This window comes from Lissotriton vulgaris, chromosome 6 (genome assembly GCF_964263255.1).
Source record: "Lissotriton vulgaris chromosome 6, aLisVul1.2, whole genome shotgun sequence".
Lineage (NCBI taxonomy): Eukaryota > Metazoa > Chordata > Amphibia > Caudata > Salamandridae > Lissotriton > Lissotriton vulgaris.
In genome coordinates this window covers 39,840,816-39,864,240 of record NC_141694.1, presented here as the reverse complement: position 1 = coordinate 39,864,240, position 23,425 = coordinate 39,840,816, and the positions used below count along the sequence as shown (strand labels likewise).

The following is a 23,425-nucleotide window of genomic DNA, read 5'->3' as shown; positions in this document are numbered from 1 at the left end:
CAAAATGGATGACACATGGTATCAACAATTGGTAGGTACTTCGATGGGCAACTGTGCCGCCCCAGTGTATGCAAATATATATTGGAAAGCATTCGAAGAACAACTAATATTGAGCAACCCCACATGGACAGACAATTTAAAGATGATAGTACGCTACATTGATGACATTTTTATCCTATGGAACAACACTGAAGATACTTTGCAGAAGGCATTGTTGGAATTAAATACCAAAAATGAGAGAATACAACTCACTTGGGAGATATCAAAAACCTCCATCACTTTTTTGGATGCTCGAGTCAACTTACATCAAGGGAAAATAGAAACAGAAATGCATCGAAACAGACAGACAGGAACAATACCCTCCATTTCCATAGTTTTCATCAGGAGCCATTAAGAGTACATCTACCCACATCTCAGTTGATGAGAGCTAAAAGAATTACCTCAAACGAGGACAAGGTAGAAAGTACATTGAAAATCATGGGAGAAAGATTTCGCAAAAGAGGATATCCAGACAATCTAATAAAACAATCCATAGAGAATGTGAGCCGCATACCCAGAAAAGATCTATTGAAAACACGACCTAAGGCGAAAGAAGAAAGGATGACAATTGTAACCAAATACTCTACTACGAGTTATAAATTCATAAAGATGATTCTAAATCATTGGAACATTTTACGAGCGGAACATGCCTTCGAACAACAACCTATTTTTGCCTTTACCAGGGGCAAAACTTTAGGGGAATTATTGAAACAAAAAAGGCCAAAAGAGACTTGTTTTCGAGGAACAAGACCTTGCCTACAATGTGGGCACTGTAATAACATCATGAGGGAGAATACAGTGACGCATCCGATGAAAGGACACACCGTTAAGTTGCATGTAAACGCCACCTGTGATACAGCAAATACGATATATATGTGAAAATGTCCCTGTGGGAAAGTGTATGTGGGGAAGACCACACGTAAGATAAAAATAAGACTGAATGAGCACAAGTCAAACTTTAGGACCGGAAATGTCAAATCGACAGTGGCCACACATTTCAAAGAAGAGAAGCATAACGTGTCGCAACTGCAATTTTTGATTTTGGAAACAATAAATAAAATAGAAGGACGTGATAACAATCGTTTTCTCCTCCAAAGTGAAAACAATTGGATATATCTTTTGAACTCCCACAAGCTATTCGGGCTCAATGATAGTACCAAATTTACTTGTTACCTTCAAATACACATGATTTCTTGAATGGTTCAAACATTTCTGTTGTCACACGATAAAAGCACTCTGTTGCTTAGCCTTGCCTACGCGTATGGATGTCCGGACATTTACCCAGTTTTACCCAGTGGTTTATTATGCATGTCCTCATTAACGCTATGATTTGATTTCTTCAAAAGCTCATATTGTTTTTTTATTGACTCATTCTAAAAGCTATCGCAATTATCCTTATTGTTTTTCAATGACTTGAGACGCAGAAATGTTATTGTTGACAAAGCGAAGTGTCAGATTGAACAGCATATATAGTAGCCTCCTCATTGGCCAGTTTTCCGATCATGTGACCGGAGTACAAGCCAATCAGAACTTATCATCCTATTTGAGGCCACACTGTTGTTATGAAATGTAACGCTATTGGTCAGATGCCCTGCTAATGCCGGCAACATTCAGAATGAGTAAAGGAAGATTGCTGAAGGCGTTTTTCGTCTGAGATGTAAGTTAAAAGTACTGCGATAACGTCGTCTTTTTAAACAGCATACTGATCTAAGAGTTTCATGTAAAGCAAGCCGCTCTATGTCATTTTTCTTTTCAGTTATGTCGTACTTTTCAGTTGTGCGTTATTGAAGAACTGATGAACATGAGCACATGTGGGTGCCTAGTTGGCATTATTTTTGATATTCACGTTACACAGCACCTATGCACTGGGGTAATCACGTTTGAACACGATTTTTGATCACAATGTTTGTTTAGTAAGATGTATGTAAATGGCAATTTGACCATTATTGATTGACACTAGCATTTTTATACCTTGTTTCAGATGATTGTCCCTGATGAAGGTCAACAATGACCGAAATGCATTGGACTAATGGATTGAAAGTGATTATAATCTTATAGAACGCAATTTATGAATGAAACATGAACTTTTGAAAAGCTTATGAATGAAATAAATTCGTAAAAAGTTAAACATGGTTTTTGGATTGAAATTTGGAGGAACTCTGGGATAGCCTGAAGGATTCACAAGCTGTGCAACAGGGGATGCTCTCACGGTTTGGTGGGAAGCACTACATTGTAAAGATCACTATACTGCAATATGCTGGAGACATCATCCTGCTGGACCATTCTAAAAAGACGATTCAGAAAGCCCTAAATGTCCTCAATAAGTACAACGAGGCAAATAAAATGATGGCAAATGAGTCCAAAACAAAAGTCATAACCTTGGGGAGGACGACCAAGAAATCAAACTACTGCTGGACTATGGCCCACTAAATATCACTGGGGCAAAATCATACAATTGCTTGGGTGTGTGGCTTTCCACAAACGGTGGCACTAAAACCCACTTGAGTTACCTCAAAGCAAAGGCTGCACTAATCACTACTAGACTTTGCCAGCTTCACACTGTAATAGAAAGTTCATCTTCAGTCCCAATAAGAAGGGTGCTCAGGGCCACCCTACTACCTGTGATCACTTGCGGCCATGAAGCTTTCCCGGGGCAACTTACTGAAATCATGGAACAGCTCCATCCAAAAGCAGACTAGAGAGTCTGAGGGCTGGTCCAATTTATAAGAGGTTGTCTGATTAGACTTGAATTCGGGTTGGAGACTAGTGTCAAACAAGGCCACATATGAGCGTCTTTTTAAAATACTTATATAGATGTATTACGGCCATGCCTAACACCTTGAATTTTCCAGAATATATTTAAAATGAAGAGTAGCTCTTGGTCACTTATCTAAATGAGCAAGCTGATACTCTCCAAATAGACCTGTCCTCACTGAACACACTCCGGCTTTTGTACACAGCATTTCAAACTATTCTGAAAAAGCAGATAAAATCACTGTCAAAGTTAAGTGACATGGACAAACTAAAGAACACACCAATATTAGAAGCACTGGCAACTTTGTACGCTAATAATTACCCACCCTGTTTGATGCTGCATCAATACCTTCAGTGCTCAATTGGGAAAACATGTCTTAAATAAATATTGGCTGCAAGGTTGATGAACCTTCCAATTAAAGACATCAACCCAAACTAGCCCTCCCTTTCCAAGATTGTGAAGTGCAGGCTGTATGGCTATAAAGGAGAATCTTTTAACCACTTATTATGCTGCTGCCTGGTGCTGCTCCCTGCCAGGCGTACTCTGTTAAAACCACTCTTCCTAAGCCACAGCATAGGAACCTGCAATGCGGCTAGGAATGTTGTTTTTACTTCAATGGAGTCAATTGAATTTACTAAATTGGGTAAATACATTAGAGTGGTACATGACCTCCTGAAAGACCTCAACAAGACTACCCAAACTGGAAAAGATAAAACCCATCTGCAGAAAGCTTGGAGTGGCATGCAGGTTATGGTGTTTACCGTGTGTAAGACTACTCAGTTTATCTGAACTCTGTTTAGCACTTTGCAATACAATAAACAGCATTTGAACTATTGTTTTCCTTGCATTTCAACAACCTCCACACATGACATCATTGATGTCATGCCCAATCTCGCTGTTAAGGACTTTTTTCAAGACATTTTGCACATTACAGCTATTTCCTCTATCAAATCAAACCAAATCAAATCAAATATTTCTTTATTCGGTTTTTGTCTTGGTAAAAACCATAAAAGCATTTTCATAAAATAATTTACATTTTGCATTTTACATTGATACAATATAGTGCCTCCTAAAGCAATTCATAAAAACATGTTTGATAAAAAGAGCAAACAAGTTAACTATTAAGTGCTCTGTCATTTATATAGTATTAAAAAACAGCATCATGATATGTACATACTAGCTTGTGGAGGGACAACTTCATCTTATTGAATACATAATTAGGATTGTCGATTCACAAAGTTATGAGACGGTTTTTCTATTTTCAATAGATATCGAAAGATGTATTTCAAAAACTTGACAATACACCTCGATGTCCACTCTTCACCCAGATACTGTAAGGCTAACTAGGCCGGGCGGCATCTTCTGATGCCCATAAGTTTTAATAGCAGGATTATCCAAATCTTTCTATACTCCCTGTAATATTTACAGAAAAAGAAAGTATGGATGGTTGCCTGGATTGAGGTCGCATCACACGAGCATCGAGGTAAAACTAAGTCCCAGTTATTTCTTGATGGAAATGCAACCAGACGATGTAACATATTTAACCTAAACCTAATTAAGAGGAATCTTTCAAAGGTGGTAAAATCATAGGTTAAACATGGCTGTATAATAAAGGTAGTTTGAACGGCCATGCAATGTTGGACAGATGGTTTAGAGGCTTCGTTGGCAGTCCGTAATTCTTCAAGATGAGTAAGGGACAACACTTGTAATGCCTTCCTGGTTAAAGACCGAATTGAGGTTGAAACCAGGTAGTATTTTTCCAATCCTAGGTCATTTAAAAAAGATTTTATGTAAGATAACCAGCCAATTTTGCATGAGAGGTCCAAACCCATACAGTCTAAAATGATTTTCTGTGTGAATATGTTTTTGTCTGACGACCATATACGGTGCCAGAGAAAAAGTGGTTGTATTCTAGCTAAGTCCGAAATGTGGGAATCCCCAATTCCATGTGGCACGAGAAAGTAGATGCACTCTTTGGTAGCGTTAAAGAAATCTCAGGAAGGCATTCTCTGCCACTTGTAGATTGTTTGTATTTGCGTACCCCCACACTCCAGCCTCGTAGAGCGCCACAGATTGACATTTTGATTTGTAAATCTTTAGAAGCTCCACTGGTGGCCTCTTTCCTAATTTGTTTGAGAAATTTACAAGGGCCTTGGTAGTTCTCATAAAATGGAATTTTCTGGACTCAATAGCTGTGTCCCAGTTAAGTTTATGGTCCATGATAATCCCCAAATATGGGTATTGTGTTGTAGTTGCCAGTTTCTCCTGATTTAAATATATATCCTTTGTCCTTTTTTCCTCTATCATGAAGCACTTTATTATTGATTGCTACCTCTAGGTCTTTTACTTTACTTCAATACTGCTAATATTATTTTTCTATGCTCTTTCTAAATATGGTGCTATATGTACTATGGTGATTTTTGCTGCTATGGTCTTACTACCTCACTTTTAATAACCTCGGCACCCACAGATATTTTAGTAACTACTGAGCTATCTTGTGGCTGCTGCTAATCTTAAATACTTCTTAGTGTATTAAATGTAACCTGATAAATACTGTTTTAAAAGTCTTTTATGGCATTTTAACACTCTTTTATGTGCTTGTGTTACTCAGATATTGCTTTCTTATCCATGCCTCAGGTATTGCTTTTGTTTAGAGAATTTGCACTGACGTAAAGATTTTTAATAATCATACAATACAAACATAATTGACATGGACAACTCTTTTTCTGTTAGTGAGTAGTTTCTTTTGGATTCCCTCAATACTCTGCTCAGAAAGCATACGACACCACATACTCCTCAGACTTCTCTCTCTGTAGCAGAGTGGCCCCCAATCCATAATTGCTGGCATTCACAGCAACTATACACTCCCTATCTATTTCAAATGACTTAAGAAAAGGGGCGTTGGTCAGCTCTTTTTTTAGATCCACAAAGGAATTGTACTGCTCTACCGTCCACAAAAATTATTTCTTTTTTTACAATTTGACTAGACACTCACTCTTGGCAGCATAGTTGTCGATAAATCTAGAGTAAAACTCTGTGAGACTCAAAAACGATAGCAATTGTTCCTTTATTTTTGGGACAAGGGAATCCTCTACAGCCTTAACATGATCTTGCTTAGATTTAATACAATTTTTAGAGATACAGTGACTAAGATATTCCACCTCCTCACATTCCAATCTACATTTGGATTAATTTAAAGTCAGACCGTTCTGACAGAGGCGTTGAAGAACTCTTCTTAGATTAAATACATGTTCTTCCTCATTCCTACCATACATCAAAATATCATCTTGGAATGCTATGGCCCCCTGGATACATTCCAATATTCCTCCATTAATCGCTGGAATACAGATGCTGCACTGGCCAAACCAAAAAGCATTCTGCAGAACTGAAACATTCCTTCTGGTGTAACAAATGCAGTTAAATGTCGCGACGCTTCTTGTAACTTATTCTGATGGTAAGCACTAGGTGGAGAAAACTGTTGCCCTAGTAAGTGTAGAAACTATGTAAATTTGGTGAAGGATGTCTATCAATCCATAGTTCGCTGTTTCGACTACTAAGGTCCACACATAATCAGAGATCTCCTGAATGATTCACGCCCGTAACCTCTCAGGAAACCCATGGTGATGATTCTAGGGGCTGAATCACTTCCTTGCTGCACAAATCCTGAAGAATTTCTTTATATTTCACTCTGTATGTAGAGGAAATATTATGAACCTTATGTTATGTGTGACTGGCACCACATGATCTAGCAAAATGATTTTGCGTTTTGAACCTGACAAATGTACCCAATTTATCACAAAAAACCTTGGGAAATTCGATCTTTACATCATTCACACATAGTTCATGTTTTACAATTCCCACAACATAAACAAGTGGAACAGTATTGGGATATATTTTCAAATTCAATTGTTGCTAATGAGGCCATTCCAAAATGGAATCACCTTTGGCAGCCACATACATTTTCCCTAACAAACATTAGCCCAGAAAAAAACAAGCAGATCAATCTTTTGACCACTATAGCCCCCAGAATGCACATGTTTTCACTCTACCAATTCGATTCCCATAAAGCTTTACTGATGACGCTATACCACACACAAGAATCCACCATGAACTCTACACTTTTCCTATTCATATCAATCAATCAATCAATCAATCAATCAGGGGTTGGTGAAATGCAGCTACTCACCAGCAAGGGTCTCAAGGCGCTGGGGGTGGGCAGCTCTGTTGAGTGCTGGGGTCATCTGCAGAGCCAGGTCATGAGGTCCTTCCTGAACTGGAGCAGAGTAGGTGTTTGTCGGAGGTGGAGGGGGGTCATTCCAGGCCTTGCCTACATGATAGGCAAAAGACTTTCCTCCTGTTCTGGACTTGAAGATGCGCGGGATGGTGGCCAGAGGGAGGTCAGCTGATCAGAGGTGTCTCTTGGGTGCGTGGAAGGAGGGACGTTTTTTTAGGTATGCTGGTCCAATGTTGTGGAGAGCTGTGTATGCATGAGCGAGGAGCTTAAAGGTTCTTCTTCTGCCAGTGGAGAGCTCGTAGGTATTGAGTAATGGATGCAGTGGTGGTCTGTCCAGAGGAGTTCTGTGGTGTGGATGAAGGAGATGCTGTTTCCTTCTGTCAAGAGGGGGTCAAGTGTGTGTCATGCTGTGTGCGTGGGGGTGGGGACGAGTTGCTTCAGTCCCCTGTTGGCGAGGTTCTCTACGAGGATGGTGGTGTTGGGGTAGTCGTCGTTGTCCAGGTAGAAGTTTAGGTCTCTGAGTAGAATGTAGTCTATGAAGGCTAGGGTGAGTGGTGCGATGAGGTCGGAGATGGTGTCAGTAAAAGGAGCACGGGAGCCAGGCGACCTGTAGATGAGTGTTCCGTGGAGAGTCGTTTTAGGGTTGGTCTGGATCAGGAAGTGGAGATGCTCCATGAGAGTCGTAGCATCACCAGGGCCAGTGGTTGTCTGCGGAGGGTGTTTTTGTGGACGATGGTGATGCTTCCTCCTGGGTGGATAGGGTGGTCTTTCTGCAGGATCTTGTATCTGTCGGAAATGGTGGTGGAGTTGTCGGTTGCGGGGTTGGCGTTGGTCCAGGTTTCTTTGAGGAAAGCGACGTTTGGCATGTGGGTGTTGAGGATGTCCCAGATTTGTAAGGCATGCTTGTATAGGAAGCGCATGTTGAGGAGGATGCAGTTGAGTGGTTTGAGAGCGATAGTGTTGGGTAGGCTGGGGGCTGCTGCAGGGGTCTGGAGGTGGGTGAAGGTGCAGTGGCAGTGTCGACAGGAGATAGGGCTTTGGGTGTTGCTCTGTGTCGACAGCTAGCAGTTTTGTCCGGGGTTGAGCGCGTGGAGGGTGCTGGAGTCATAGTCGAGGCGGTTCGGAGGACCAGGGTCCCTGGCACTGGTTGGTTCGCAAACAGGCATGGATGGGCTTGCCTTTGGTGCCCCGGTGCGGCCACCATCAAGTAGGGGTCAGGGGGAGGGCAGTCAGCTGGGAGGCAGGAGCGAGGAATGAGAACACTAGAGGGGGAGGGGCTGCGGGCGGCAGCGGTTGGGGAGAGTGAGAGGTGAGAGAAAGAATACAGAAAGAGAGGCAAACAGGAAAAAAAAAGGAAAAAGAGAGCAGAGAGAAAACAGGACACGGAAAAAGCAGAGAGGAAAACAGGGCACAGAAAAAGCAAAGAGAGGCAGAACAGCAGAACACCAGAACAGCAGAAGAGCAGAGTGCTCTCCCACTGGACCACCAGGGATGAGGCACAAGCAGGATCCTGCGGGTGAGGAGGACCTCGAACACCTACCTGTCATGGAGGCTCAGAGGGCAGAACTTCAACAGTGGAGCTGCGTGTGGGAAGAGCAGCCACACTAACCAGGTCAGTGGTCTTGCTCTTCTTGCAGCGTAGTGGCCGATATTAAGTAGGGGCCAGGTGGGAGGTGGTCAGCTGGGAGGCGGGAAGATCAACGCTGGAGGGGGAGGGGCCGTGGGGCAGCAACAGAGAGGTAGCGGTCAGCTGGGAGGCAGGAGAGAGAAATGAGAATGCTAGAGGGGGGAGGGGCTGTGGGCAGCAGCGGTGGGGGAGCCTGAGGGGTGAGAGAAAGAATAAAGAAAAAGAGGCAAACAGGCAAAAAAGGGAAAATAGAGCAGAGAGAAAACAGGGCATAGAAAAAGCAGTGTTTTTTAATCTTATATTGTAATGATTTTAAGGAATCACACACTACATTATTCATATTCATTAATTTATTCACAGAAAAAGCAGTGATGCAGAACAGCAGAAGAGCAAAGTGCTCTTCCACTGGACCACCAGGAATGAGGCGCAGGCAGTAGTCTGCGGGTGGAGGAGGGCCGGAGCCTTTGTGGGCAGTACTTCAACGGTGGAGCTGTGCAGAGGTAGAACAGTCACACTGACCACTACACACTTTGGAAAGCTAGTTACCTCTCCATCATGTGGAGAAGTGTGGCTCACTGGTTAGAGGAGGCAGACCTGGAAGCAGAGGTCAGCCCGGGACCAGGGTTCAATTCCCAGCTCGGCGGGGTCTTGAGTCCTAAAATGTCCATGGACTCGACAATTCTCGCTTCGGTGCCTACTCGATTCACGGGTTCACACTCTGCGACTCTGGGCAATAGCTTGCTTAATCTCCACAACGGCCCCTCGCAGTGGGATGCCTGGCTTTCACCTTGCGGATACCCTGCTGGGGTTATCTCACTGGGAAATACCAGGACGGGTTCCCTAAGCAAGCGCTTAGAAACCGCTCGGTGATTTGCGCTATATAAATTCCTGTACATTTACATCACTAACAAATAATATTATGTTGGGATTCAACTCTTCCTGATCATCCTCATTCACTAAACAGTTGACACTTGTTTCAGGTTTGCTTTTACACACTCTCCCAAAATGCCCCTTTTTCCTACAACAATTACAAGACTTGTCAACTGCAGGACAACCTTCAAAATGTCCAAGGTAAAAACTACTGCTACATCTTGTAGACACTTTCTTTTTAATGGCAACACCCTTTTTCCCTTGCCACTTTTAATAGCATTGACGTTTGAACCATGCTCAGGTTTCATCCAGTTCCCACTACCATTGCCATTGCATCCTATAATTTATTGCACAAATTTCTCCGGCTGCTTGATGCTGTTTGCGATACTGATAGTGGTATTCAGAGTCATGTCAGTTCCCAACCAAAGTTTTTCTTACACCTTCTTACTTTTCGTTCTCATTGTGACCTGATCTCTTAAAATATGCCCATACATTATGGTCTCAAACTCACATGATGGTGCTAAAGCTACATACTCTTTTTGCACTCTTGAATAAAACTTGGACCTTTCCATTATGGTGTTATTTTTTCTATATATATTGCACAAATGTTTCACAGCATAGTCAAACACATCTAAATCAACTGGATTTTCCACAGGAGGTAACATTTTAAAATTCTCTGAGACCCATTACACCTAAAGTATGCTTTAATAACTCTAGTTTTCTTTGAGGACTACAGTCCTCCCCTTCCAAAATATCTACATAAGCCAAAAACCCAGGAAATCATAGTTCCCATTCCATTGGTGGATCAGCCTTCGATTGTAAAAACTAAGGTGGTGGAGCAATGCTAGACATTTTTTAATTAAATAGAAAATGTTCACTCAAAATAGGTAGCAAGTACCCTGTTGGTGCTAGAATAGAATGGTCCATACTCACTCAGCATATAGCAATAATAATCTGATAGTTTCACAACCAATACAATGAATTAACACCTCTCCATGCTGATTATAGATTTGCTTTCATAAGAATATGTGGCTGCACAACAGTACAATGGTGAGCGTAGTAGCGTGGACACGCTCCTGTGTGGAAGAATATAATGGTGATCGTATCACGGAAAATATTATGGGGCATATTAACAACACGTAGCGATAATTATCACGAAACGTGCTTAGTGTGTTTTTTCCTATCGCCGGCTATCGCTGGATTTTATCGCCATGATACGCTGTATTAACAACGCTTTGCGCATTGGCGATATAAAATCCAGCAATAGCGGCGAAAAGCATGACTATCGCAGGAAATCAAGCGATATGACATCAGCGATAGGGAAATCCTTGCTGATAGGCCATGCTGGACTTAGCCCATCAATCCAACTCCCATGGAAGAGATGGCTAAATCAGAAATTTTACAGGACTTAAATCCTGTAATAAAGGGGGCTTAGCGCGCTTTTTCCTCTCGCATCGCGGGTCAGGGGCAGCCTTGTTAATAAGGCGATGCAGAGTTAGCGAGTGTTTTCCATTTAGTTTTGTTAAGGTACACCCACTTTGCATGTCATTAGCAATAATAATCGCTGACATACAAAGTGGAGTAAAAAGGGCTGTTAACTCAAGGAAACACGTGTTAGCGTGTCCTTGATAATTGAGCGGGAAAAAAAGTCGGCGCTTTTCGGACGAAAACGTCCGCTAAAGCGGCAAAATTGGGCTTGATAATATGCCCATATGTCGTATAAATCAATTTACTGGTGAGTGTATCACAGTAGATAAGCTCTAATATGGTGATTCATGTTGTGATGAGTGTGTGCTCTGTGCACTTCAATTTAATGGTGAGCATATCACCAGAGATATGCTCTGAAGTGGTGAGCATATCACTGTGCAACTGCTCATGAACAATACGCTGTTTTCATTAGTGGTGAGTGTCACACCAGTTTGGGCCCAAATCAAAATGGCCACTGCACGTCTCCCGCTGCTGTGTGCCTTTCTACTGGGCATCTTTTGAATGTGAAGACGACGGACCTCACAGGCAACGGTCCTAGTGCAAAGCAGCGCATGAAGGCAACATATCAAGGCAGGCACTCAAGACGCACATGCATCGAACTTCGAGCTAGTCGCTCCCAAAAAGTTCTCAAACACGGCTCCTGTGCGATCCACAGTCAGGCCGATCACACCCCAGTAAGCCAAAAGTCCCCGCAAGCAAAAGCAGAATGGCACAGCGCAGCAAAACCTGGCGATGTCCAGTTCCGCTGCTCCAGCGGTCCCCACACAAGCAGCTGGACACAGAAGACCGTCTGGCTGTTCCTGCTCCCCAGTCGTCAGCAATATGTAAAGACTGCGGGCCATATTATCAAGAAAGGGCGATACATTATTGCCGCTTTTATCGGCCGGAATAGGCTTGATAATATGCCCTTATAAATTCTCATAGAAGCCCAGGTTCTGGTGTTAACCTGGGCTTCTATGGGAATTCACAAGGGCATATTATCAAGCTCATTATCGCCGCTTTAGCGGCAGTTTCCTACCGATAAAAGCGGCGATAATGTAGCGCCCTTTCTTGATAATACGGCCCTGAGTCACTCTGACAGGATGGTTGACAGGTTAATTTATTTCCTCACAAACAGTAGCAGCCACAACTACAGCCAGCAACGTAGGTTTCTATCGCATTAAAACCGCCTCTTCTAGAACCTCCACAACTTTCTGTTACTGACATTCCACCCGCACCCTTCTACCCACATGCTGCCCCCCCCCCACCCTCCCCAGGTTCCAAGACAAAGAACACATTAATATTGGAGGAAAGCCAGTTGTCAGGAAAGGCAGCTTTCATAAAATGAAAATCAATTGAAAATTAAAGGAAACATTTTAAAAGAAAGATAATTTTAAGGAAAATTCCAAAATTACATTAAACATGGGTGGAGTTTAGGACTGGTAAGGGGTTTTGGATTTCTGAATGGCTAATGTTTAGGGCTTTACAGAGGTTTTTAGGTTTAAAGAATGGGTAGAGTTTAGGAGTGATGAGGAATTTTTAGGGTTCACGAAAGAGTGGAAGGGTGTGAGGTGTCTTTAGGACTCAGGGTTGGGTGGAGTGTTTAGGTGTTGAGGGGCTTTAATGTTATGTTATGTTATGTTATGTTATGTGGTTTTTATTTGGCGCACAGATGCTCCAGCTAAGGAGCGTCCTGGCGCCCGACAAGGCAGCTACACAACACAACTAGAAAAAACAACACACGCAAATAACTAAGGAAATAAAAACGTTTTCAAAGCGCGACGAAAAGAAAGCAAATCGCTCATAGCGCGAATTGCCGGGGGTAAGGAGTTCCACAAAGCAGCGGCCCGCACTCGGAATGAGCGTCCACCGGCCCTGCTTCGCTTAAAGCGCGGTACCACGGCCAATTCGAGGTCTGCCGATCTCAAGGGTCGTGCTGGGATGTAATTGGCCATGAGGGTCGTAAGGATCGTTGCCGGGGACCCCTTCAAGATCTTATAGGCGACGCAGAGGACCTTAAACTGAATCCGCTGAGCCACCGGAAGCCAGTGCAGCGCTCGTATGGTGCTGGAGGTAGGACAGAATCTTGGGAGGCCTACCACCGCTCTCGCTGCGGCGTTCTGGATCCTTTGCAGGCGCCCGATCTCAGCTACGTTTAGCCCGGCCAGCAGGGAACTCGCATAATCCAGCCTGGAGATGACGGTAGCTTGGATCATGAGTTGCCGAGTGGGGGCATCGAAGAACTTTAGCACAGGACGGAGCCCACGTAAGATGCCGAAGCAACATGCAGCCGTGCGTTTAGTGTGGCATGCAAACGTAAGGGAAGGGTCCAGCCAGACCCCGAGGTTCTTAAGCTCGGCGACTGGGATGGGAGCAGAACCCAACTCCTCCGGCCATCATCTCTCTCCCCACCGTTCCGGCTGTCTACCAAATACCATGACCTCGGTCTTACTAGCGTTTAGCTGGAGACAATTACACGTCATCCAGCTGGCGACCGCCCTCAGTCCTTGTTGAAACCTGGGAGCGTCGACTTCAGCATCCCCGCTGATCGTGACCGCTAGCTGGGTGTCATCGGCATATGACACCATGGTCATACCCCATTGTTTGACAACCTCAGCTAGCGGCCTTACGTAAAGATTAAACAGCGTAGGACTCAGCGAGGAGCCTTGGGGGACGCCCAGGTTCAACGGATGGAATTTGGACTGATAAGGCGGGACGGTCACGCTAAAGGCCCGGTTGGTTAAGAACGACCGGAACCACTCGAGAGCAGTGCCGGTAACACCAGCCTCCTCTAAACGCAGCAGAAGGATAGGGTGCGAGACGGTGTCAAAGGCAGCGCTTAGATCTAGTAGCACCAGCGCTGCCGTTTGTCCCGCGTCAAGCACGGAGTGAAGGTGCTCCACCATATAAAGCAGAGCCGTCTCCGTGCTATGACCTGCCCTAAACCCATTCTGCGTGGCGTCGAGTATATCAGCTCGACGGAGATGTTCAGAGAGAACAGCATTTACGTGTGCCTCCATCACCTTAGCTGGCCACGGCAAGAGTGAAATAGGCCGATAGCTCTCCGGCTTGCTCCCATCCAGGCTAGGTTTCTTCAGGATAGGACGAACCATGGCTCGCTTCCACTTCAGTGGAACTTCGCCAGATGTAAGTGACAAATTGACCAAGGAACAAAGCGGTGTCATGTACCGCCAGGTCCTTGAACACTTCGGGGCAAAGTGGATCCTCTGGGGACCCAGACTTCACTCTGCGAGCCAAAGTGCCTAGGCTATCAGAGGTTAACAAAGGTAGAGAATATAGTCCCTCAGATGGTGGTGGCTTAGAAGATGGATTAGCCGAGGGAGCGACCACAGGAAAGGCTCGATAGATGGCATTCACCTTTTCCAAGAAAAACTCTGCCAACTTTTCACAGTGCTCCACAGAGCTCTGATGTGAAGTTGTGACTTTTTTGGCAGTAAGGTCTTTCATTACCTTAAAGATAGCCTTTGCCGGGTTCGAACTATTCCTGAATTCTGTCGCATAAAAAGCGGCACGAGTTCTACATACCGCCCGATGGTACACCTTCACTGTTGACCGATACATAGCTTTCTTAGAGTTGGAATAGGCTTTGCGCCATGCCCGCTCTGCACGCCTACAAGAGACCTTCAGAGCCCGCAGTGAGTCATCGTACCAGGGGCTGGCCTTGCCAGTTCTAGTTTTACAGGTCGCCAAGGGGATAAGGGTGTCCAAGGCCCTAGAGAGTTCATGGATGAATCGAGTTTAGGGCTGGTGAGGGTTGTTAAGTCTCAGTGACGGGTAGAGGTTAGTGCTGGTGAAGATTTTATAGGCTAGGACTGGGTGGAGTTTAGGGTGCTGATGGGTTTTAGGGATTCAGAGATGGGTGAAGTTTAGAAGTAGAAAGGGGTTTTTAGTGTTCACGTATTGGTGGAGTTAAGGGGTAGTGAGGGTTTTTAGGTATCAGGAATGGGTGGAGTTTAGGGATGGGTTTTTAGGGTTCACAGAAGAGTAGAGTTTAGGGGGATGAGCAGAGTTTAGGGGTGTGAGGAGCTATTAGGGCTCAGGGATGGGTGGAGAGCAGGGATGTTGAGGGGTTTTAGGGTTCATGGTTGGGTGGAGTGGAGTCGGGCAGATAAGCGTTTTTTAAGGTTCAGTAATGGGTAGAGGTCAAGGGTGGTGAAGAGGTTTTAGGGTTCAGCATTGAGTAGAGCCCATCATAGAAAAGTCCCTGGCTTGATATACGTTATATGTAATCAGTCATGTAATAGGGATTGTATAGCCTGTGAGAGTACAGCTGCCTAAGTCCTCACATTCTTAGATCTTTGTGATCTGAGTGACAGCTCTGCTGTGTCAGGATTGTACCTGTGAGATAGCCAAGCTACCCCAGGTAGAAACTTCCACCTTCTGAGTCAGTGACTGGAGGTATCATCAGATGCCTGACAGTGACCCTGCAGATTCTGTGCAGACCGGGGACCGTTTGATATTTGACATCTGAGCCTTTAGGTTCTGTGGAACTTGAGGGAAAGTTCTTCTTTCTCCAGCAAACACTTGTGAGATCTGTGTAACTTGAGAGAAATCTCTGCTGTCTATTGCAAACCTGTGCAAGTTTTGTGATTTTGGAGATGTTGGTCCTCTATATAAAGGTTATTTCCTGTAAAATAAGTGTAAGCTTAGTAACAGCTGTTCTCACCTGTAAGATCTGGGTAACCTGAGCGATATCTCTGCCATCTATTGTAAATCCACGAAGGCTTAGTGATTTTACAGCAGTAGCTCTTCTATACACAAGTAGTTTTCTTCTCTAAGATAAGTGTACGCTGAGCGATAGCTGTTCTGTGTGACACTATCACCTGTACATTATGTGTACACTGAGGGAAGTCCCCGCTGCATGAGCCTTGAACCAGTCAGTTCTGGATCTTCTGTGGGGTAGTTCTGCTGTCTAACATCAGAGCCTGTTGATGAGCCGCTGAGGCCTTCGAAAATTGACTTACAACCATGCTTCAAGGCCTGTGCAAATAGATAGACTGCTCTGAATCCCAAGGCCTGCGCCTTTGAGATGGGTCTACTCTATGAGGCCTGACGTTCTACTGCATGTTCAAAGTGAATGATAGCTTTGCTATTTAAGGCCTGAAACTATACATTTTGTACAGCCTGGGATACCACTGCTAACTCTTACCTATAAAGCAAACACTTCTAAAGTCTCTGCAAGCTGAGACAGTTTTTTTGTCTAACGAGAGCTAGCTCTGCTGTCGTAAGCAAACATCTGTAGGCCATCTGTAACCTAAGAAGTAGTTATCGTGTATAAATCCAAATCTTACGTTTCTGTGTCACTTGAAGCTTTGATCATGTGTTCCTGCCCTGAGTTTGTAATGTTTTTGAATCCTGAGATATAGCTCTGCTGTTCTACTAGAGTCTATGAGTTTTGTATCATCCTATCCTTTCAATTATTTGATTTGGGGGTAAGGGAGTGAGGTAGGGATATCAATATCCCCTTTAAAAGTCAGTAATGCTGCTTCCTTCGATATCAGAACACCACTCCCTTTTATATCAGAATACAACTCTCTATGATATCAGAATACCGCTCCCTTCAATATCAGAATACCGCTTCCTTCAATATCAGAATATCACTCCTTCTATATCAGAATATCACTCCTTCCATATCAGAACACCATTCCCTTCGACATCAGAATACCAGTCCCTTAGATATCAGAATACCGCTCCTTCAATATCAGTATGCCACTACCTTCGATTTCAAAATACCACTCCTTCAATATCAGAATACAACTCTCTTCTACATCAATATCATACCATTCCGTCAATATCAGAATATAACGGTTCGATATCAGAATACCACTTCATTCAATATCAGAATACCACTCCTTCGATATCAGAATATCACTCCCATATATATCAGAATACCACTCCTTCGATGTGAGAAAACCACTCTCTTTGATATCAGAATACCATTCCTTAAATATCAGAATACCATTCCCTTCGATATCAGAATACCACTCCCTTAGATATCAGAATACCACTCCTTTAATATCAGAATATCACTCCCTACGATATCATAATACCACACTTTCAAATTTTCAGAATACAACTCTCTTCGATATCGATATCAGAATACCACTCATTTGATATCAGAATACCACTCCCTTAGATATAAGAATGCCTTTCCATCACTATCAGAATATAATGGTTCAATATCAGATTACCACTCTCTTCAATATCAGAATACCATTCCTTCCATATCAGAAAACCACTCCTTCGATATGAAAAAAACAATTCCTTGGATATCAGAATACCATTCCTTCGATATCAGAATACTGTTCCCTTTGATATCAGAATACCGCTCCCTTAGATAACAGAATACTACTCCTTCAATATCAGAATACCACTCCCTTCGATATCAAAATACCACTCATTCGATTTTAGAATATAACTCCCTTCGAAATCGATATCAGAATACCATTCCCTTAGATATCAGAATGCCATTCCGTCGCTATCAGAATATAACTGGTGCTGTTAGATTTATCTGGTGCCTTCGACACGATGTCACATGACATTTTGGTCAGTCGTCTGAAGAGGGTAGGGATAGGCGGAATGGCTCTTTCATGGTTAAAGAGTTTTATCACTGGCCGCTCACAGGGTGTTCGATTGGGCTCCCATATGTCTATCTCTAGGGAGCTCACCAAGGGGGTTCCACAGGGCTCATGCCTAAGCCCCACATTGTTTAATGTGTATATGGCCCCCTTGGCTGGAATTGTGAGGGAATATGGGTTCACACCTATATCCTATGCTTTTGTTCCCTTTCCAGACCATGACGCCAGCAGTTAAAAGCTCCTTTGCCACAGGAATGAGAGCCATATCCAACTGGATGACCTCCAATTACCTACAGTGCAATGTGGGCAAGACCGAGGTTATGCTTTTCGGAGACGCCCCGCTCCTTTGGTCACCTGAGTGGTGGCCTCCCAAATTAGGCTCTGCTCCCTGTCCAAAGGAGACAGTGAAAAACTTGGGGGTCAAGCTTGATCGTTCCTTGATACTCAAGGACCATGCTACCCAGGTAACAGGATCCTGTATGAGGGCCATTGGACTATTGAGGAGAGTGTTCCCATATTTAGCAGATAGTCACAGGAAAACTCTAGTGCAGGCATTGGTAATCAGCAGGTTAGATTACTGTAATGGGCTGCTTATTTCCGCTAATGAAGAACAGTTAGGCAGGCTACAAGTAGCCCAGAACACAGCCGCCAGATTAATTCTAAATGTACCAGCCAGGTCTTCATCTCGCCCCCTATTAAACAAGTTACACTGGCTGCCTGTTCATCAGAGGGTGAAATTCAAGATCTGTTGTATTATTCATAAATGCCTGTTTGGTGTTGGTCCTAAATACCTAGCCGAAATATTCAGACCTTATGAACCAGGCCGCTCCTTCCGCTCTAAGAATCAAGCTCTACTTCAGATACCTAGGATCAAAAAAGAGAGACAGGGAGGCTGAGCTTTATCGTATAAAGGCCCCACCCTCTGGAACTCCCTGCCCCTCACCCTCAGGCTAAACCCCAATCTGACTGCATTTAAGAAATGCCTAAAGACCCATCTGTTTCTAACCTGGTAATTTCCCACCATTCCGGCCTGATTGTCTTTATGCTAACCAGCTTGTGGTAAGAACACAAGCGCGGAGATAACACTTCGGGGGTCGAATTCCTGCGCTATATAAGAAACTAAATAAATAAATAAATATCAGAATACCACTCCCTTCAATATTAGAATACCAATTCGATATCAGAATATCACTCCCTTCAATATCAGAATACCATTCCTACGATATCAGAATACCACTCCTTCGATATGAGAAAACCACTCCCTTTGATTTCAGAATACCATTCCTTCAATATAAGAATACCACTCCTTCAATATCAGAATACCACTCCTTCGATATCAGAATACCACTCCCTTAGATATCAGAATGTCATTCCGTCGCTATCAGAATATAACGGTTCAATATCAGAATACCACTCCCTTCAATATTAGAATACCAATCCTTCGTTTTCAGAATAACACTCCCTTCAATATCAAAATATCATTCCTTCGATATCAGAATACCACTCCTTCGATATGAGAAAACCACTCCCTTTGATATCAGAATACCATTCCTTCAATATCAGAATACCACTCCTTCAATATCAGAATACCACTCCTTCGATATGAGAAAACCACTCCCTTTGATATCAGAATACCATTCCTTCAATATCAGAATACCACTCCTTCAATATCAGAATACCACTTCTTCGATATCAGATACCACCAGCCCCCATTTGAACTCTCTACCTTCTCCATCGTGTAGTGATATTTGTCTACATCAACATACTGAATGGTAAATTCTGGAATAATTTGTGAAACAGATTACTCCGATTTTACTACAGAACTGAAAGCAAGCAAGGTTAAATGTGCCTTACACCCGCCACTCTGCATATGGCAGAAGTGCTTGGTGTGTAAAAGTGCACCTGACATGGGAGGCACCTGACTTGAACAGGTTGAAAACCAGTGCTACCACCGCTGATGTGTCACTCCAGAAAGATGCTGATGTCATAGGTGCCCTTTGAAGAACATTGCATTCTGTATCTTTTAATTTCTATGCTCCCAGTCGAAGGATGGGTGTAAAACCATCATGCAGGGCCCTCATGGCTAAAAGGCCTGTGCTGGTTGCCCCTATTATACATGCATAAATAGGTGTTTTCACTCCTGGGTTATTTCTATTCCCTCTGCTACTTGCAGACCCACCTGTTAGATTACAAATATGAGATTGTAAATCTGAGAATTTGAAAGTAAAACAGAATTAGATGGTGAAGAACCGGGTTTTAGAACCCAGCGGCGCCAGGGATAACGCCCAATGTCTTCGGATTCCCCTGCCTCGGCAAACAGAGACACGGGACACTTCTTGATGACGTCAAAGACCAAATGTATTGGCTGCAACCAGGAACTGAGATCTACGAAGCACAACATGGGTGGTTCGCTAGGGACTGCACAAATTCATAGAGAGGAGTATCGTCTTTTATGCCAAAAATCACATTCCTGGCTAGTATCAATTACATACAAACTGACCAATGAAACTGTGACATTTCAAACATATCGCATGACGACAATCCCACTTTCCGTTGTCCAGCCCACCAGAAATGACCAAGCAAATTCCAACATTCCTGTTCGATCAGGCCGGACAAACCCATCATAAAGACCTCAACCCAAATAAGTGATTAACCGATAACGGAAGGAACAGAATTAGATGAGAAACAAGATAGAAGGGTGTGTGCATGTACCATAAACTCAGCAATGTCCTGCTCTTTGATCTCTTTCTGACCAGCTGCTTATCAAGGAACTGGCTCAGCGAGGTCAGCCTCGGGCAAGGGAGTCAGTTCGGCCAGGTCACACAAAAGTCAGCTAAGGTGTACGTGTCCCAAGGACTCGTTCGGCCATAGTCATTGGCCTATGTGAGAGCAACCACACAAAATGGCTGCCGCACACAAAATGGAACCCGAGGGTTCAAACGAAATCCCTGAATACGCAGTGTTCTCATTGATCGATTATGACGAAAACACTCGTACATACCGCACTCGTCATTTGTGGTCCGCTGATACCAAAATCGTCTATATCCGACGACCTTCATTGAACGGGTTCAGAATCTACGAACCACAGACCCTCAGAATAACAGAACCACAGACCCTCCTTTTGCCCTTACATAGGCAATAAACCCAAACCCATGTCAGTCTGAATCCAGGTCTATATTCATCAGATCATCAAGATGTTGCTGTAGCATCATCCTAGTACTTAGCAACTCTCTCTGCTCAGGTCTCCTCGCACACGAAGTAGCACTAAGGCCACATATAGCAGGAGCACACTGTACACAGAGACAGAACAGGAAAAGGATAGCTAAAACCATCCTAATGACCAGCAGAATCTTCCATCCCCACGTGGATATCAATCCCCAAAACCATCCCATCAACGACCAATCTCCCTCGTCTATATGTACAGACTCGGAGATCTTATGTAGCTTGGAAATGGCCTGGAAGATTGTCGGAGCGTTGTCTGGAATGAAAACGCAGCAGCTCAATTGAATCAGGCTACACACTCCACCTCTATCTGAAAGTATGACATCAAGAGCAACTCTATTCTGAAGTGTCATAAGTCGATCCGACTGGAGCTCAGCAGTCAGATTACTAAGGGCACTGGCAGTTTCGACTATGGTGGACTCAACCACTCTCGTCAACTGGCGAATGTTCCTGCTGTTAGCCATAGGCCCCCAGAACGGCAGAAAACCCTTAAAGAAATCTCCCAATTCTTGAACTGCAGTATCTTCCTTACTGAAGACACCTCTAGAAACTCCCGTCTTATGGTAATCTGCCGCAGCTGTAAAAGTGGGAGGCAACAGGAAAGAAACAAAACATGTGCCCGAAAAATCAGGGGGCAACCATGTGTACGCTTTATCGTAACAGATGAAGTAGGTACCCTTAGCTGCTAGGAACGCTGGGGAAGTCTGAGACGCAAATACATAAGTCTCAGTGCAGACACTCTTCCCTAACTGAGCTCCCGGATTCTTGCCATTACCCTGCAAACAATAATGACCCTGATGGGGCACTATCCAAATCGGTGGAGAACTTTTCACTCGCTGGTTAACACTCAGACTAACTCCATATCCAGTAACGTTCCAACCATTGTATGCTTGTGTCGCATCTCTCGGGATAGTCTCATATGAACTAATTCCTCTAATCATGTTGACTATACCCTTGACCAAAGCACTAGTCTTTGGACTATCTTTCACAGAAAGTTGGGGATGGACACTATGGGCCCGATTCACAGAATGAACTTAAGACTAAATCCTAAACTTACTACTATTTGGTATTCACAGAATGCACTTACTACTTTTGGGATTCAGAGAGTGAACTTACTACTTTCGGGATTCACAGAATGAACTTACTACTTTCGGTATTCACAGAATAGATTTAAGACTACTAACTTTACGTCCGCACTCGGGCCGTAAATTCCGGCCCGGAGGCGGAGTTTCCAGCTTGGGGGCGGAGCTTATGACCCGGAGGCAGAGCTTCCGGGCCGGAGGCGGAGCTTGCGGCTTGGAGGTGGAGCTTCTGGCCCAGAGGTGGAGATTTCAGCCAAGGCTAAATACCCACCTCCGAGCCGGAAGCTCCGCCTCCAAGTCGCAAGCTCTGCCTCCGGGCCGGAAGCTCCGCCTCCGGGCCGTAAGCTCCACCCCAAGCCTGAAACTCCACCTCCGGGCCGAAATTTACAGCCCGAGTGCGGACGTAAAGTTAGTAGTCTTAAATCTATTCTGTGAATACCGAAAGTAGTAAGTTCATCCTGTGAATCCCGAAAGTAGTAAGTTCACTCTGTGAATCCCAAAAGTAGTAAGTGCATTCTGTGAATACCAAATAGTAGTAAGTTTAGGATTTAGTCTTAAGTTCATTCTGTGAATCGGGCCCTCAGAGCATAAATGAACATCGTCCTGTATGCCCAAATAGAACCATTGTAGCTGAAAGGCAAAACCAGGGAAGGAATACCTTTATCGGTCGTATGGGGCATAAGGCCACAAACCCAACAGTTTGTCGTGTTCATAACTAGCTGGTGTTGGTGCAGGAGTTGAACAAAGGAATTATTAGCAAATTCCAGTCTTCTAACGATTTCATGTTCGGGCAGAGGGTGAAAAGAATGAGAAGAAATAGTAGGAGGAGAAATAGGTTGCATAGTGGCCATGAACGTCACTTGAAAAGAGAATGTCACATATCCAATTAAAAACATCATTAAGCTAAGCAACATAAATAAACACAATATTAAAAATCTTTTCCGGGTCATCAGTTTACAGATTTTACTCTTAAAGCTTATTCTTTCAACAGGTCTCTCCATCTCGAAAAACTCCAACCTCTCTAATTGCTGCTCGCGTTGGTAGGGTGTTCTATGCTAAGGAATGCTTCTGTCAGCCCAGGGCAACTCCCTTAGGCCAACCAGAACCGTCGACCTAACGTCTTCGGCTTGCACTCCAAAGACTTCGGCAACCGCGACCCTACAGCTGAACCTGGATGGCAGTTCGAAAAACAAAAATCAAAGTAGTTCCTCGGAGGAGAGTTAACCTGCAAAAATCATAAAAAGAAAACTAGATATTTTTATTTGTCCCGTGACTCTCGGTCGCAAATTATAACGCTCTTTGCCAGGCAATGTCTGTTCACGGAAAAGTAGCTCAGGTTCAACAGTGTTCAAACAGTTCAATGGAGGCACAGCTTCTTGGAGAAGATCGTCACTTTCTTGCTCAGTGTTCGTTCCAATCAAACGGGCATCGCTGAAAGGCAGAAAACAAGGCACGGTCTCAGTCTCAGAATCAGGAAGTCCTTTCTGGACCCACCGGTCATACGGCAGAGGCAAAGGAGCTCTTTTGCAA

The 23,425-nt window shown here is 43.9% G+C and overlaps 1 long non-coding RNA gene across 1 annotated transcript in view; it reads right to left on the bottom strand.

The window, feature by feature from the left end:
• Window positions 1-23,425, bottom strand: part of LOC147706760 (uncharacterized) — a 245,573-nt gene that overhangs the window by 159,724 nt on the left and 62,424 nt on the right. The gene's annotated exons all lie outside the window — the stretch shown is intronic.